General features: G+C 41.9%; 1 protein-coding gene across 1 annotated transcript in view; it reads left to right on the top strand.

The window, feature by feature from the left end:
• The window catches only part of ADAMTS8 (ADAM metallopeptidase with thrombospondin type 1 motif, 8), a 41,805-nt gene that overhangs the window by 8,892 nt on the left and 19,207 nt on the right, over positions 1–13,706 (top strand). The window lies entirely within an intron of this gene.

The following is a 13,706-nucleotide window of genomic DNA, read 5'->3' as shown; positions in this document are numbered from 1 at the left end:
ATGGACACACGGCCTCAGATGGACACAGAACACTGGGCTGAGAATGCACCTTCACACCCTGAATTGCCTCTCTGTCAACCAGCAGTGTGACTTGAGGAGAAGGATGGCCTTGCAGGTCTCAACCTCCCCATCTGTCAAGTGGGAGGATGGAGGAAAGACCTCCTGCCATCCTCGTCCAATGTCTACATGCCTCTTTAAATTCTCCAAGGCAGTGAGCTCGATGAGATGGCGAACAGAGAGGACTGCATGGAAGAATATTCTGAAAAAGAGAAATAAGTCCTGTAGCCTGACAAAATGGGATCGGTGGACAGTTTGCACTAGGCCCAGATGTCTAAGAGAGAAGAATCTGGATTCTTTAATCCAGAATCAAGAGAATGCTTGTTTCTTCCACTTATCTGAGGACACCCAGAAAGTAGAACAAATGGGGCTCTAACATTCTCATAGCATCATCTCTCACCCAATTCAAAAGTCCTCTTTTACCTTGAAAAAGAATGGAACGTGTGTATGTATAACTGAATCAGTTTGCTGTACACCTGAAACGAGCATCATGTTAACCAACTACGCTCTAATATAAAAGTTTTAAAAATCTGCTTTTAACACCCTTGCAGGTGCCTCCATCTGTCACTTAGGAGCCCTGACGCGTGTCCTTGGCCCCCAGATTTCTCGCTCAGTCTAAGGCAACCACGTCTGAAATTCCACCATTGGTTGTTTATTTCTTTTTGTTTCCCTTAGTCAAGACTCTTAAAAGTCAAACACTCCCAGGAGTACTTGCTATCAAACCAAAGTGTTAACGACTTGGATTCCCTTCCGTGAATGACAGCAGGTCAGGGAAGCACCCCGATGACTCTAAAGAAGAGACACTGAGGATGAGGGGAACGAGGCGAGGTGAACTCCAGAGACTTTATGACTAGTCCACCAGGGTGCCGGCTGCGGGGTAGACGACTATGATGCCGCTGTGAGGGAAAACGGTGACCACTTACGCATGCCTACCGTGAGTCAAACACTCTTCTTGGCACTTCCCATCCTGACTCACTGGGAAGATATTTATAAAAGGTGGATCATTTCTATATGAAGTCCCTTCATGACCTAGAACAAGCACTTCACATGCTCTGAAATCACCCTCCATCCTGAAATCTCCTGCATCCCTCTTTTCTTCCCCTGACACAAGGAGAAATGGTATACAGCTCTGCAAGTTAGTACATTAAAGTATATACTTATACATATGTGTGTGCCTGTGAGTGTATAATTAGAAGTGGTTAATTAGGAGCATCCTTTAGAGCGATTTCAGACCCCACATCATCAGCTGTAAAAAGTAAATGTGACAAGACTCCCACCTGGTGGTTCGAGTCAACCATGAAGATATGAAGGAAATGTACAGTTTTCACTAAAAATTAAAGGATTCACCGGAGCCAAATCATTCTCACGATTAAGGTGGTCCCGGGCCTGAAGACACCTCGGCTTGGCCAACTCTCCAAGACTGACAGATAATTTGAGTAGAGAGACACTCATCTGATGAAGACACTCATCTAATTCTTTACTAATTGCAGTAAAGAAAAGTAAAAATGTTACTCAGTCGTGTCCGACTCTTTGTGACCTCATAGACTGTAGCTCACCAGGCTCCTCTGTCCATGGGATTCTCCAGGCAAGAATACTGGAGTGGAGTAGTGATCCCTGAGACCCCCCAGGGATCGAACCTGGGTCTCCCGCATTGCAGGCAGATTCTTTGAGTCACCAGGGAAGCCCCAGTAAAAACTGGACAGTGGAAAAGGGGAAAACACTGGTCATGTCAAGCACAATGACCACAGGACACCTCCTTCAACATTCTCCAGGGACTGGGTGTAAGAAACAGAATGAAAACTCAGATTTATATGTATAATTTTGAAAGATTGCTGTCTCAGACTTGCATGCTGTGATAGAAATGTCTAACTTTTGAAGAAGTTGCTCTGCAAGAAAAAAAAACTAAGCAGATACATACCAAGCTGAACATTGCCACCTGCTGGCCATTTGATGGTACAGCAAGCATGACCCAAGTCAGCCATTCCTTTTTGTGGACTTTGTTAAGACTCAAAATGCACAAGAGACTGAATGGCCAGTTACAGTACTGACCACAGATGTTCATCACAGATATATCCCAGTTGGGATCAACCTTATATGGGGGTGCCCAACAGTGAGCCCAAGACTTGGCAGTTAGTCATTGAAAATACAAAGTAGGAACAAAAAATTTTGTTTGCTGCAGCTCCGGGTACTAAAATCAATCAACATCTGGCCAGCAAGAAAGGCTACGTCAATATTAGACTTAAGTTTGTGCTAGAGCTGGTTCTCAGTGATATAAATAACAGAATTGGGAGTGTGCCCACTGAGACTGTAAACACCAGACAGCCAGATGAAGATAGGGAAAATAATCAGAGTAGCTAGTGATCCACGGGAACTGGGACATTGAACTTAAAACAGCCTCAAGAACATGAATTAATGATTTTCCATATACTGTGTGAAGTTCCAAAGGTTCCAAAAGATGGAATATTTAGGACTAAGGGAGAATTAAACAGATAAAAATACAGAGGAATGCTTGTGTACAAGTGGTGATCACAAAATTCTGCACACCAAAGGGAGTACAAAGGCACGTCAGCACACAAGTGATATCAAAACCAAACCTTGACAGCTGGAATTCTGAGCTCACTAGTGAGAGACAGAACCAGGAAATCCTCCCTCTGTTATAGGCAACGTGGGGGCCACAGCAATTAGCCAAAGTTATAAAAATGAACATGAATTGCAGCAAAAAAAAAAAAAAAGATATTACTTTGTTTAGAAAAAAGAACTCTGTTTATATTTAAATGCCTTCACAGGCTTTTGAGAAAAGCTGTTTATTCCCTTCTTTGAAATCTTTAAAAATGAAAACCTAGAGGTCCTTCCAGCTCAGTAATACCATGATTTAATCATTGGTTCTAAACAAAGAAACACTAAATCAGTGTAGGATGATGTCACTAGAAAAACATTATATTTAATTGGTAGTTTATGAATGCGACCTTTAGTTAAGAATGCTGTTTCCACCGCTTATTAACTGAGTGACCGTAAGCAACTTATCTAACCTCCCTAAACCTATTTCTTTATCTATGGGACATCTTTTCAGAGGATTGTCATGATGATAAAGTGAAATCATGTTTGGGGGCTGTTCAGCACAGTGCTGAGCCATAGCAAGCAGTCAAAAGGTGGATGCTATATTTACCCAAGACTTAAGGAAAATTAAATCTAAATAAGCCTTTAGAACAATGCCTGGCCCAGAGTAAGCACTCACTTTTAACAAAAAGGTATGGATTACAAATGAAATTTGAAAGCAATAAACAGGCTTTTTCTTTCCTTAATCATCATGCGAGGGGTACCATAGTATTTTAAGAAAATTTGTTACCACTAATTATGTGCCTTTGGATAAGTCACTGAAAACTCTACATTTCTGCTTTTACACTGAAACTTCTACATTTCTGTGGAAGCGGATTAGATAGCCACTAATGGATCTTCCAATTGAAAGCAGATTCTAGAGAATACTAGAGCTTAGGATATATTAAAAATGTATAATATATACTCTATAAAACCCTAGTGATAAACTGAGAAATAACCAGTTACTAATAGTTATGAGTTAACTAAAACGTCAATATGCACGACAGATCTATAGTATTGCTGTGTTCAGTTGCTAAGTCGTGTCTGATTCTTTGTGACTCCATAGACCACAGCAAGCCAGGATCCTCTGTCCTCCACTATCTCCTGGAGTTTGCTCAAATTCGTGTCCATTGAGTTGCTGATGCTCTCTAACCATCTTTTCTTCTGCCTCCCCCTTCTCCTTTTGCCTTCAGTCTTTCCCAGCATCAGGGTCTTTCCCAATGAGTCAGCTCCTCACATCAGGCGGCCAAAGTATTGGAGTTTCAGCTTTAGCAACAGTCCCTCCAATGAATATTCAGGGTTGATTTCCTTTAGGATTGACTGGTTTGATCTCCTTGCTGTTCAAGAGACCAAGACTCTTGAAAATCTTCTCCAGCACCATAATATGAAAGCATCAGTTTTTTGGCATTCAGCCTTCTTTATGGTCCAGTTTTCACATCTGTACATGACTACCAGAAAAACCGAAGCTTTGATTATATGGAATTTGTCAGCAAAGTGATGCCTCTGCTTTTTACTATACTGTCTACGTTTGTCATAGTTTTCAAGGAGCAAATGTCTTTTATGACTGCAGTCAGCATACACAGTGATTTTGGAGCCAACGAAAATACCATAAACATAAAAATTCTTTAGTTACTTAAGGACTAATTAAATAACAAATAACTGCTAGATACAGGATTCAAGACAGACACAGATATTTTAATTTTCATTTTTAATGTTACCCTTCATATTCAAAGTAAGAAATCATGTAAAAACTTCCTATTCCATATTAATCACAGACACTGAGTCTAAATAATCCCACATTCCAAATTTAAGCACTCCAAATTAATGCTGCCTTACTGTAATTCAGAGGTCAGGAAACTATTTCTGTAAAAGGTCAGATTGCACATATATTTTAGGTGTGCTTAACCCTGCTCTCATAGCATAAGAGCAGCCAATGGGTAGACCATGCACAATGCAGTCGTCTTTCAATAAAACATTATGTATGGACACTGATATGTGAATTTCGTACCTTCTTCCAGCATTATGAAGTTTTACTTTTCCTTTTCATGTTTTTAATCATTTACAAAATGGGAATAGGAAACATCTTTAGTTTGCAGACGATACAAAAACAGGCAGTGTGCAGGACTCAATTCGTGGGCCGCAGCATGCCTCCTCTGCTGTAATTATATATGTGGGGAAAGAACATGGTAAGGTAGGAAATCTGCAACTGGCAGATACCCACCTGGGAATTTCACTGGCTGCTTGTTGCATTCATTTTCTTGTACTGTGTCCACCTACCACTCTCCTGGGGCTTTCACCACAAACCAGGGAACCCCCTTCTCAGTCCCAGTATCCAAGGCACTAGATGGAAGCCTGACACCTTGAGGACACCGTGCCAGTGGCAGGCACAGGCTGGAGTTACTAGCAAGGCCCATATGGCTGTGGGAAGGGTGAATCCTGGAGGGCAAAGAGAGGCCAGCCATCAGGTTCAGACCCACGTCCTCAACCTGACCTCTCTCCAAAGAACTGTCTTTGGGGACATCTCATTCTGTTTAAAAACAATAATTTCCAGAGACTTCCCAATTGAAACCTGGGGGCGCAAGGATGTCTAAGAATTTCCCTGATCTGGTTAAGACTCCCACCTGCAGCCTTTGGATTTGCTGAAAGTTTTACTTTCATTATACGTTTAAAGGATTTGTTAACAAAAGAAACCACTCATTACATACAAATAAAACAATTTCAGTTTCTTATAGAAGGTTGATTGTCTGAGGAAACCTTACAAAATGGTTGACGAGGCCTTAAAAAGAGCTGAGAAAAGAAGTCAAAGGCAAACAAGAAAAGGAAAGATATATCCATCTGAATACAGAGTTCCAAAGAATAGCAAGGAGACATAAGAAAGCCTTCCTAAGTGAACAATGCAAAGAAATAAAGGAAAACAATAGAATGGGAAAGACTAGAGATCTCTTCAAGAAAATTAGAGATCCAAGGGAACATTTCATGCAAAGATGGGCTCAATAAAGGACACAAATGGTATGGACCTAACAGAAGCAGAAGATAATAAAAAGAGGTGGCAACATTACACAGATGAACTATACAAAAAAGATTTTAATGACCCAGAAAACCATGATGGTGTGATCACTCACCTAGAGCCAGACATCCTGGAGTCCAAAGTCAAGTAGGTCTTAGGAAGCATCACTATGAACAAAGCTAGTGGAGGTGATGGAATTCCAGCTAAGCTATTTCAAATCCTAAAAGATGATGCTGTGAAAGTGATGCACTCAATATGCCAGGAAATTTGGAAACTCACCAATGGCCAAAAGTTAGTTTTCATTCCAATCCCAAAGAAGGGCAATGCCAAAGAATGTTCAAACTACCGCACAATTGCACTCATTTCACACACTAGCAAAATAATGCTCAAAATTCTCCGTGCTAGGCTTCAACAGTACATGAACCAAGAACTCCCATATGTTCAAGCTGGATTTAGAAAAGGAGGAACCAGAGATCAAATTGCCAGCATCCATTGGGTCACAGAAAAAAAAAAAAACAAGAGAATTCCAGAAAAATAACTACTTCTGTTTTATTGACTACGCCAAAGCCTTTGACTGTGTGGATCACAACAAACACTGGAAAATTCTTCAAGAGATGTGAATACCAGACCACCTTACCTACCTCCTGAGAAATCTGTATGCAGGTCAAGAAACAACAGTTAGAATTGGACATGGAACAACAGACTGGTTCAAAATTGGGAAAGGAGTACATCAAGGCTGTATATTGTCACCTTGCTTATTTAACTAAGATGCAGAGTACATCATGCGAAATGCCAGGCTGGATGAAGTACAAGCTGGAATCAAGATTGCAGGGAGAAAAACCAATAACCTCAGACATGCAGATGACATCACCCTTATGGCAGAAAGTGAAAAGGAACTAAAGAGCCTCTCATTGAAAGTGAAAGAGGAGAGTGAAAAAGTTGGCTTAAAACTCAACATCCAAAAAACAAAGATCATGGCATCCAGTTCATGGCAAATAGATGGGGAAACAATGGAAACAGTGACAGACTTCATTTTGGGGGGCTCCAAAATCACTGCAGATGGTGACTGCAGCCATGAAATTAAAAGACCCTTACTCCTTGGAAGGAAAGTTATGACAAATCTTCATAGAATATTAAAAAAGTAGAGACATTACTTGCCGGCAAAGGAGCTCTGGCAAAGGTCAGAGCTATGGTTTTTCCAGTGGTCATGTATGGAAGTGAGAGTTGGACCATAAAGAAAGCTGAGTACCAAAGAATTGATGCTTTTGAACTGTGGTGTTGGAGAAGACTCTTGAGAGTCCCTTGGACTGCAAGGAGTTCAAACCAGTCAATCCTAAAGGAAATCAGTCCTGACTATTCGTTGGAAAGACTGATGCTAAAGTGGAAATTCCAGTACTTTGGCCACATGATGGGAAGAACTGACTCATTTGAAAAGACCCTGATGCTGGGAAAGAGTGAAAGCAGGATGACAGAGGATGAGATTGTTGGATGGTATCACCGACGTGATGGACATGAGTTTGAACAAGCTCCAGGAGTTGGTGATGGACAGGGAGGCCTGGCGTGCTGCAGTCCATGGAGTTGCAAAGAGTCAGACATGACTGAGCAACTGAACTGAACTGAACTGATAGAAGATTATTGTTATTTTTGTTCGGTCACTCAAGCATATCTGACTCTTTGCACCCCCATGGACTGCAGCAAGCCAGGCTCCTTTGTCCTCCACTGTCTCTCGGAGTTTGCTCAAATTCATGTCCATTGAGTCAGTGATGCTATTTAACCATCCCATCCTCTGTTTCCCACTTCTCTTCTTGCCTACAGACTTTCCCAGCATCAAAGTCTCTTCCAATGAGTTAGCTCTTCCCATCAAGGGGCCCAAAGTATTGGGAGTTTCACCTTCAGCATCAGTCCTTCCAATGACTATTCAGGGTTGATTTCCTTTAGGATTGACTGACTTAATCTTCCTGCATTTCAAAGAACTCTCAGGAGTCTTCAAAAGCATCAGTTCTTCGGTGCTCAGCTTTCTTTGTGGTCCAAATGACTACTGGAAACCATAGCTTTGACTATTCGGACCTTTGTTAGCAAAGGGATGTCTCTGCTTTTTATAGATTATTTGACTTAATGTCAATATACAGTCATCAGAAGAAGAGAAATAGAAACAATAGAGAAAAGTAACAGCACAAATATCATTAAACTGCACTGACAACCTACATCCAGGCTTGAACAGCGATGGCAAGTCCCTGGTTATGAGTGATCTGCAGTCCCAGTTGGGAAAGGATCCCAGGCTCTATGTTCACTCTATGGGTGAGACTTCAAATTGTAGTTTTAGAGGCTCCTGCTTATAATCCCAGACCACAAACTGATGTAATCATCAGTTTGTGCCCCCAAAATAAAGCCTTGGTCTTACTTTAACTTTTATAATGGTGTTTGATTCACCTTGTGAGTCAGAGGATTTCTTAAGACCTTGGGGATAGGCCAGGCCCTTACGGGTTTAAGCGATTCCAAGACCCACTCCTTTTCCGATCTAAAGTGCTGCCTGACTTGCTGCGCTTGCAGGAGGGCAGAGCATCCCACTAGTGTCCAAGCAGCTCAGAAACAAGGAGAGGTCTGCTCTCCTGCTTCTAAAAACTGAAAACACCCTCCATTTTAATTTCCGTAACAGTTGGCCTCAGCATTGTTTAGGCTGAAGAGCATAGGAATAAGGCAAAATAACCCGAGCTGTCTTCTTAATTCTCTAACTCAAATGACGATTCCAGATAGTCCATAGAAATAAAGTGATCAAAGAAACAAGTAATGGGATAAACAATGCAGAAAACAATTTTTGAGCAGTAGGGGATTTCGTAACAAAAAAGTGCCACCACGAATGAGAAGTATGCTCTTGTATATCAGCTCCTACATGCATCAACTTATGGGCAGCAATAGTAGTAACAACAGCATGTTCTATCAAGTTACAATTAGGTTTATCTATGAAACTTTGTAACTCTTTGGTTCCTTACAACTATTACATAAGGTTTCTAAGAGAAAACTAATATTGGGAACAGAAAGAGTAAAGAATAACATTTGAGTTCACAACACCTAAGTTCTCATGGAAAGAAAGTAATAGGTGGTCCCTTTCCAATATAAAGGATCAACATGTGTCAGGCATCAGAAAAACAGGTTTATATCTGATACAAAGAAATCGTTTCTACATTATTGTTTAAAATACGTAAAAATTGAGGGGTCATTTTCAAAAAACAATGTAGTATAGGATTTAGGGAAGATAGTCCATTCAAAAGAGTTGATGGAGTTCTCCAATGAGCAGGATTCCCAAATGCGAGACATTGGTCCACATAGCAGTCCCTTGGTAAACCTTGTCACAATCTATCAGTCAACGACTGTGGCTATCAAAGCCCAAATAACTCCCAGTGAAACGAGGCAACAAATGTTCTTCTCCAAATACACTAGGTAAGACATGACACTGGCACACGGTACCGTGTTAACTGCACCGTTATGACAGAGTGCTACTGGGCAGCACATCTTAGTGCACTTTGTAATGCCATCAAGGATAAGCACTCAACGATTGTTAGCAATCCGTTCTCTAAATAAGTTTTGCTATGCACACACATTAGTAGACATGACAATTCCTTGGGAGTATCCTTTTGAGCAAGGTAATATAATAGATGCTTAGAACAAACAGTCCAATCAAATATGTCAATTAATGACTTAGTTTTGTGAAGCTGGAATATTACTGAGTCATTGAACAACTGTACAAAAGTCTTTGTTATAAATCAAGTTGAGGTCATGGGGCTTTAGCATTATAGGCATCCATTTAGCATTGATAGTTAAAACTTGAGCTATATGTTTACCAGTGCTGTCTAATCTAGCAAACAGATAAATTTTGTCCACAGAGCGTCAAGGTTAAGAAAAACAGGCCTTGTTTGCTGGGCAGGTGAACTTAATCCTGAGTTTATGTCCAAATTGTGTTTCTCCAGCTGGAGATTCCTCAATAGCTTTCTTCATAATTTTCTTTTAATTTTAGCATATCCTTGAAGGTTGAGGCGTGAATGACAATCCACATTACAGTCAGAATTCCAAGAATAGTCCATTCACGAGAGTAATAGTGGCTGATGGCACATATTTCCACGCTTCCGGTCCAGGAATCATCATTAATACGGTCTTATCCTTCCCCTGCACAGTGACACCAGTGGGTACAGGAGGACCGCTAAGTCTGGGTGAAGCTGCTTCACCCAGACTTTAGCTCCAACTGCATGTATTGCATTTGCAGATCCAAACCCTACATCACCTCTAACTGCTAGATAGGTTGGAAGTTCTCCTTTTTCTACTTTGCCAGTTACACATGGAAGAACCAGAAATCGGGCAATTAGATCATGTTTAGTAATAAATAGATCATCTTTTCCTTCATTCTGTTAAATTACTCAAATTTCTCCGTGGTAGTCTGGGTCTATAACTCTGCCGTGGACACCGATCCCTTTGAAAACCGAACTGGAGCATTCTTTGATTAATCCAAAGTGTCTGGGAGGCATTTTAATTCTGATACCAATTGAAACAGCACACATCAATCTTTTAATAGGTCTGTGTTCAGATACAGATACAAATCCAGTCCTGCGACCTCAGGAGTAGCCCAGAAAAGAGAGAGTGCCCCAGGCTAATTTCACAATACTCACTTGTCTCAGGATAGAAGTCTATTTTATGAATCTGTCAGTTGGGAATAGTCATTCTCATCAAATGAGTTTCTGATTCTCCTGTAGGTCTATTATATAAAATGTTGAAGGCAGTATTCAAGTTAGTCCTCCAGTTTTCATAAGAGTCCTCTTCAAGTTTAATTAATTGTTTAAGCAAACCATTCATTCTTTCAATCAAACCAGCAGCTTGAGAATAATAATATGAAAGATCCATTGTGTATTATGTTAATGGGCAAATGCGTGTATAAACCTACCTTTAAAATGTGACCCCTAATCACCCTGAATATAAAATAAAACACAATATAAATTAATTCTTTCCAATGTTTTAATAGTATTAGTCTGATTGCCTTTCCCAAAATGAATTACCATTGAATATCCAGAATAGGAGTCCATAGCAGTACACACATATTGGCATCCTTTATCTTGAATTAATGGACCAATATAATCAACTTGTCATATCTGCGCAGGCAGCCTGCCACGTGCCAATTGTCCTTCCACTAATATGCCAAGCTTCTGTGCTTAATATGTTGACAAACCGGACATTGTAAAATAACAGATTCAATGAGACCCATAGGCAAGGAAACGTCTCGATCCTGAGCCCACCTGTATGTTGCTCTTGCTCCCAGCTGGCCACATTTTTGGTGTGCCCACAAGTCAAACCTTTTAAGTTGCTGGAGTCTGGATCAGCTTCTACTGCTTGGATTTAGGTTTGTTCATCTGTAATTGAGATAGAGCATTGTTCATAGAATTTGGAAGACTGAGAGAATCTACTAAAAGATTAGTAGCTCAAACAATTCCCAAATGTCAGACCATAATTCCTTTCCACATAGTTCTCTGGAGAGAATTTGCCAGTTATTCTTTATCCACAGGGGAAGCCAAGTGGCCAATCCACTGGCTACCAACCAAGAATCTGTATATGAGGCATTCAGTTAAACTCTCTTGCTTTAATATCTGGTGAATAGCATATAATTTGGCAGATTGGTTACTTTTACCTTCCCCAGTACTTGGCAGCAATTTAGTTGTGACAGAATTGTTTGCAACCACTTTTCAATAGCAAGTGCATCCTATATATTTACTGCGTGCTGTTTTTCTTGCACAGTTAAAAGACTCAAATGACTTCCCCCATTTTATAGGTAATTCAGATAACTAGCTCGTGCTTAATTATATCCTCTTGCTCCAGGCCTTCCATAGAAATCTTTCATGTAAGACAGCGACCCCATGTGGTCCAGGTTTGGCTTGGTCCTAAATACAACATTTTCATTTGATTATGTTGGACTCCTGGGCTTGCTAAATGCTGTAGGCTTGGGGCGAACTTTGTACCCATTGCATGATTGTCACTTGAGGTCTTAATATTACAGTACAATCTATAATCAAATATTACATATCAATCAGAGCCCAGTAACAAGCCAGTAATTGTTTTTCAAAGGTAGTGTCATTTCTCTCTGCCTCTCAGAATTTCCTATTCCAGAAGCCCAAAGGCACTCTCTCACCTTGTGTTTTTGCCACGAGATCCGTTAGCATACAATTCTCTTACAACACACAAAATTCTACAGCACTGGGTTGTACTGGCCAGAAGTTTAAAGCATGTTGAAATGGACTTTTAGTGGCATCAAACGTCTATTATTGTTAATCACACCATTGAAATTCGTATCTATTCCTAGTTACTTTGTAAAGCGGACTCAATATCTGACCCAAATGTGGAATACACTGTCGCCAGACACCAAAAAGCCCTATAAATTTCTGAGCCACCCTTTTTTGTCTGGGGAGTCCTAAATTACATTGTCTATTGTCTATCTGTAGGTAAAATCTCTCTGTGTCCTTTAACCCATTGTATTCCCCAAGACTTTACAGTCAGACTCCCTCACAGCTGTTACACCTTTGTGTCCTGATGTGTTTTGCTCATTTTTGGAAAGGATTGAAGAGGTCATTCTTTCCATTCCCCTGCCTCCAGAAGTGTGTTTTCCCACACTGAGTTATTCCTATCTTGTAAATTACCCAGCAAAGATTAGGCAGCATGCTAGGATAGAAAGCTCAGCCTTCTGTGTTTCTCAGAAGCAAGGAGCAGGGACCCCTGGAAAGGATTTGCCAGGACTTGCCCTGGTATGCTGTGATCACTAAGGAACGTCTGTGTCTGTGGGGGCCTCCTCTTCGAGAGTAAGAAGCCCTGAGAGGTCACATTGACGCGGATCCTTCATAGATGGTGATGGAGTGGGAGGACTGAAGTGAAGGCACCATAACCCAGCCGGAGAACCAGGCAGCTGGGGCAGGGGATCAGGCAAAGGACTTTAAGGCCCTGACCTCCAGGAATCTCCCCCAAGGACACCTAGGAGCGCATCCTTAGAGAACAGAACCCTCAGGCTAGCTCAGACCTTGGCCATTAGGACTGGGGTGTCATCAAGTGCTGCATTTTGTGCTCTTCAAAGAGGTCTGTGGACCATACCATTCCCTTCTCCAAGTTACAGCGCCTCTCACTCCGAGGAGGTGATGTTGCAGGACACCATAATCCACTCGCATCCACGCTGGAACCCACAGCCACAAACAGTGGGGGGAGGGTTGCCACCATCCTGAGGTCCAAGGCAGCTGAGCGCTATTCCAACTATTCGTCAGGGCCAAAGACAAAGCTGCAAGCATTTACTGCCCCAGGGTGATCCCACCTTGCTGCCACCTCCCTTCTGGTAACTTACGGTCTTGCTGAGTTCTGCTCCCCTCCCCAGCCTCTGACGAGGCAGTAACAGAGTCCTTAGCTGTGTGAACCAGGTGGTATTGTTTGCCCTGATCCCGTTTGGGGTGAAAAACGTGATTTTTAGTAGGGAGCTTGAGTTTAGTATGATCTTTCTCACCCCTCTCCTTGGGTTTACAATGAAAAGCTCTGGAACCTTCTCTGGAGACCTCGTTTTTGCACAGTCGGATCCCCAAGTGACACTGTTGCGGGGACCTGTGCAAGGGTCTCCTGGGGGTGTGTCCTGGGCACTTGACCGGAAAAGAGGAAGCGACTGGGGCCTCCCCAAGATCATTGACTGAAGGGCACGTCCAGCGTTGGAGGAATTAACGTGGCACCACGGAAAACGAGGGGGAAAGAGTTGGCGTTGACTCTTACAGGAGGGGCGGGGGAGTCAGTCTCGCTGACTCCTGATTGGTTTTACATTTCATCCAGAATTTTTTTCTCTCCTCTCTTGCTCTCTCTTTTCAGTTTCTCTCTCTGATCCCAGGGGAGGGGAAACGGGAATAGTGAGAGATCAAAAATAAACCTCTTATGTCAAAGCCGGGAAGGAAGTATAAATACGAAGAACTCGGCAGCCCACTCGGTGCTTCCCGGGGTGTGGAGGAGGCGGGCGTGAAGGGCGCGCACGCGGCCAGGGCGCCAGCTGCTG

The sequence above is a fragment of the Bison bison genome, unplaced genomic scaffold (assembly GCF_000754665.1).
Source record: "Bison bison bison isolate TAMUID 2011002044 unplaced genomic scaffold, Bison_UMD1.0 scf7180017864205, whole genome shotgun sequence".
NCBI classification, from domain to species: Eukaryota; Metazoa; Chordata; class Mammalia; order Artiodactyla; family Bovidae; genus Bison; species Bison bison.
Note: the sequence above shows the minus strand (reverse complement) of the source record. Positions and strands in the feature narration are given on the sequence as shown.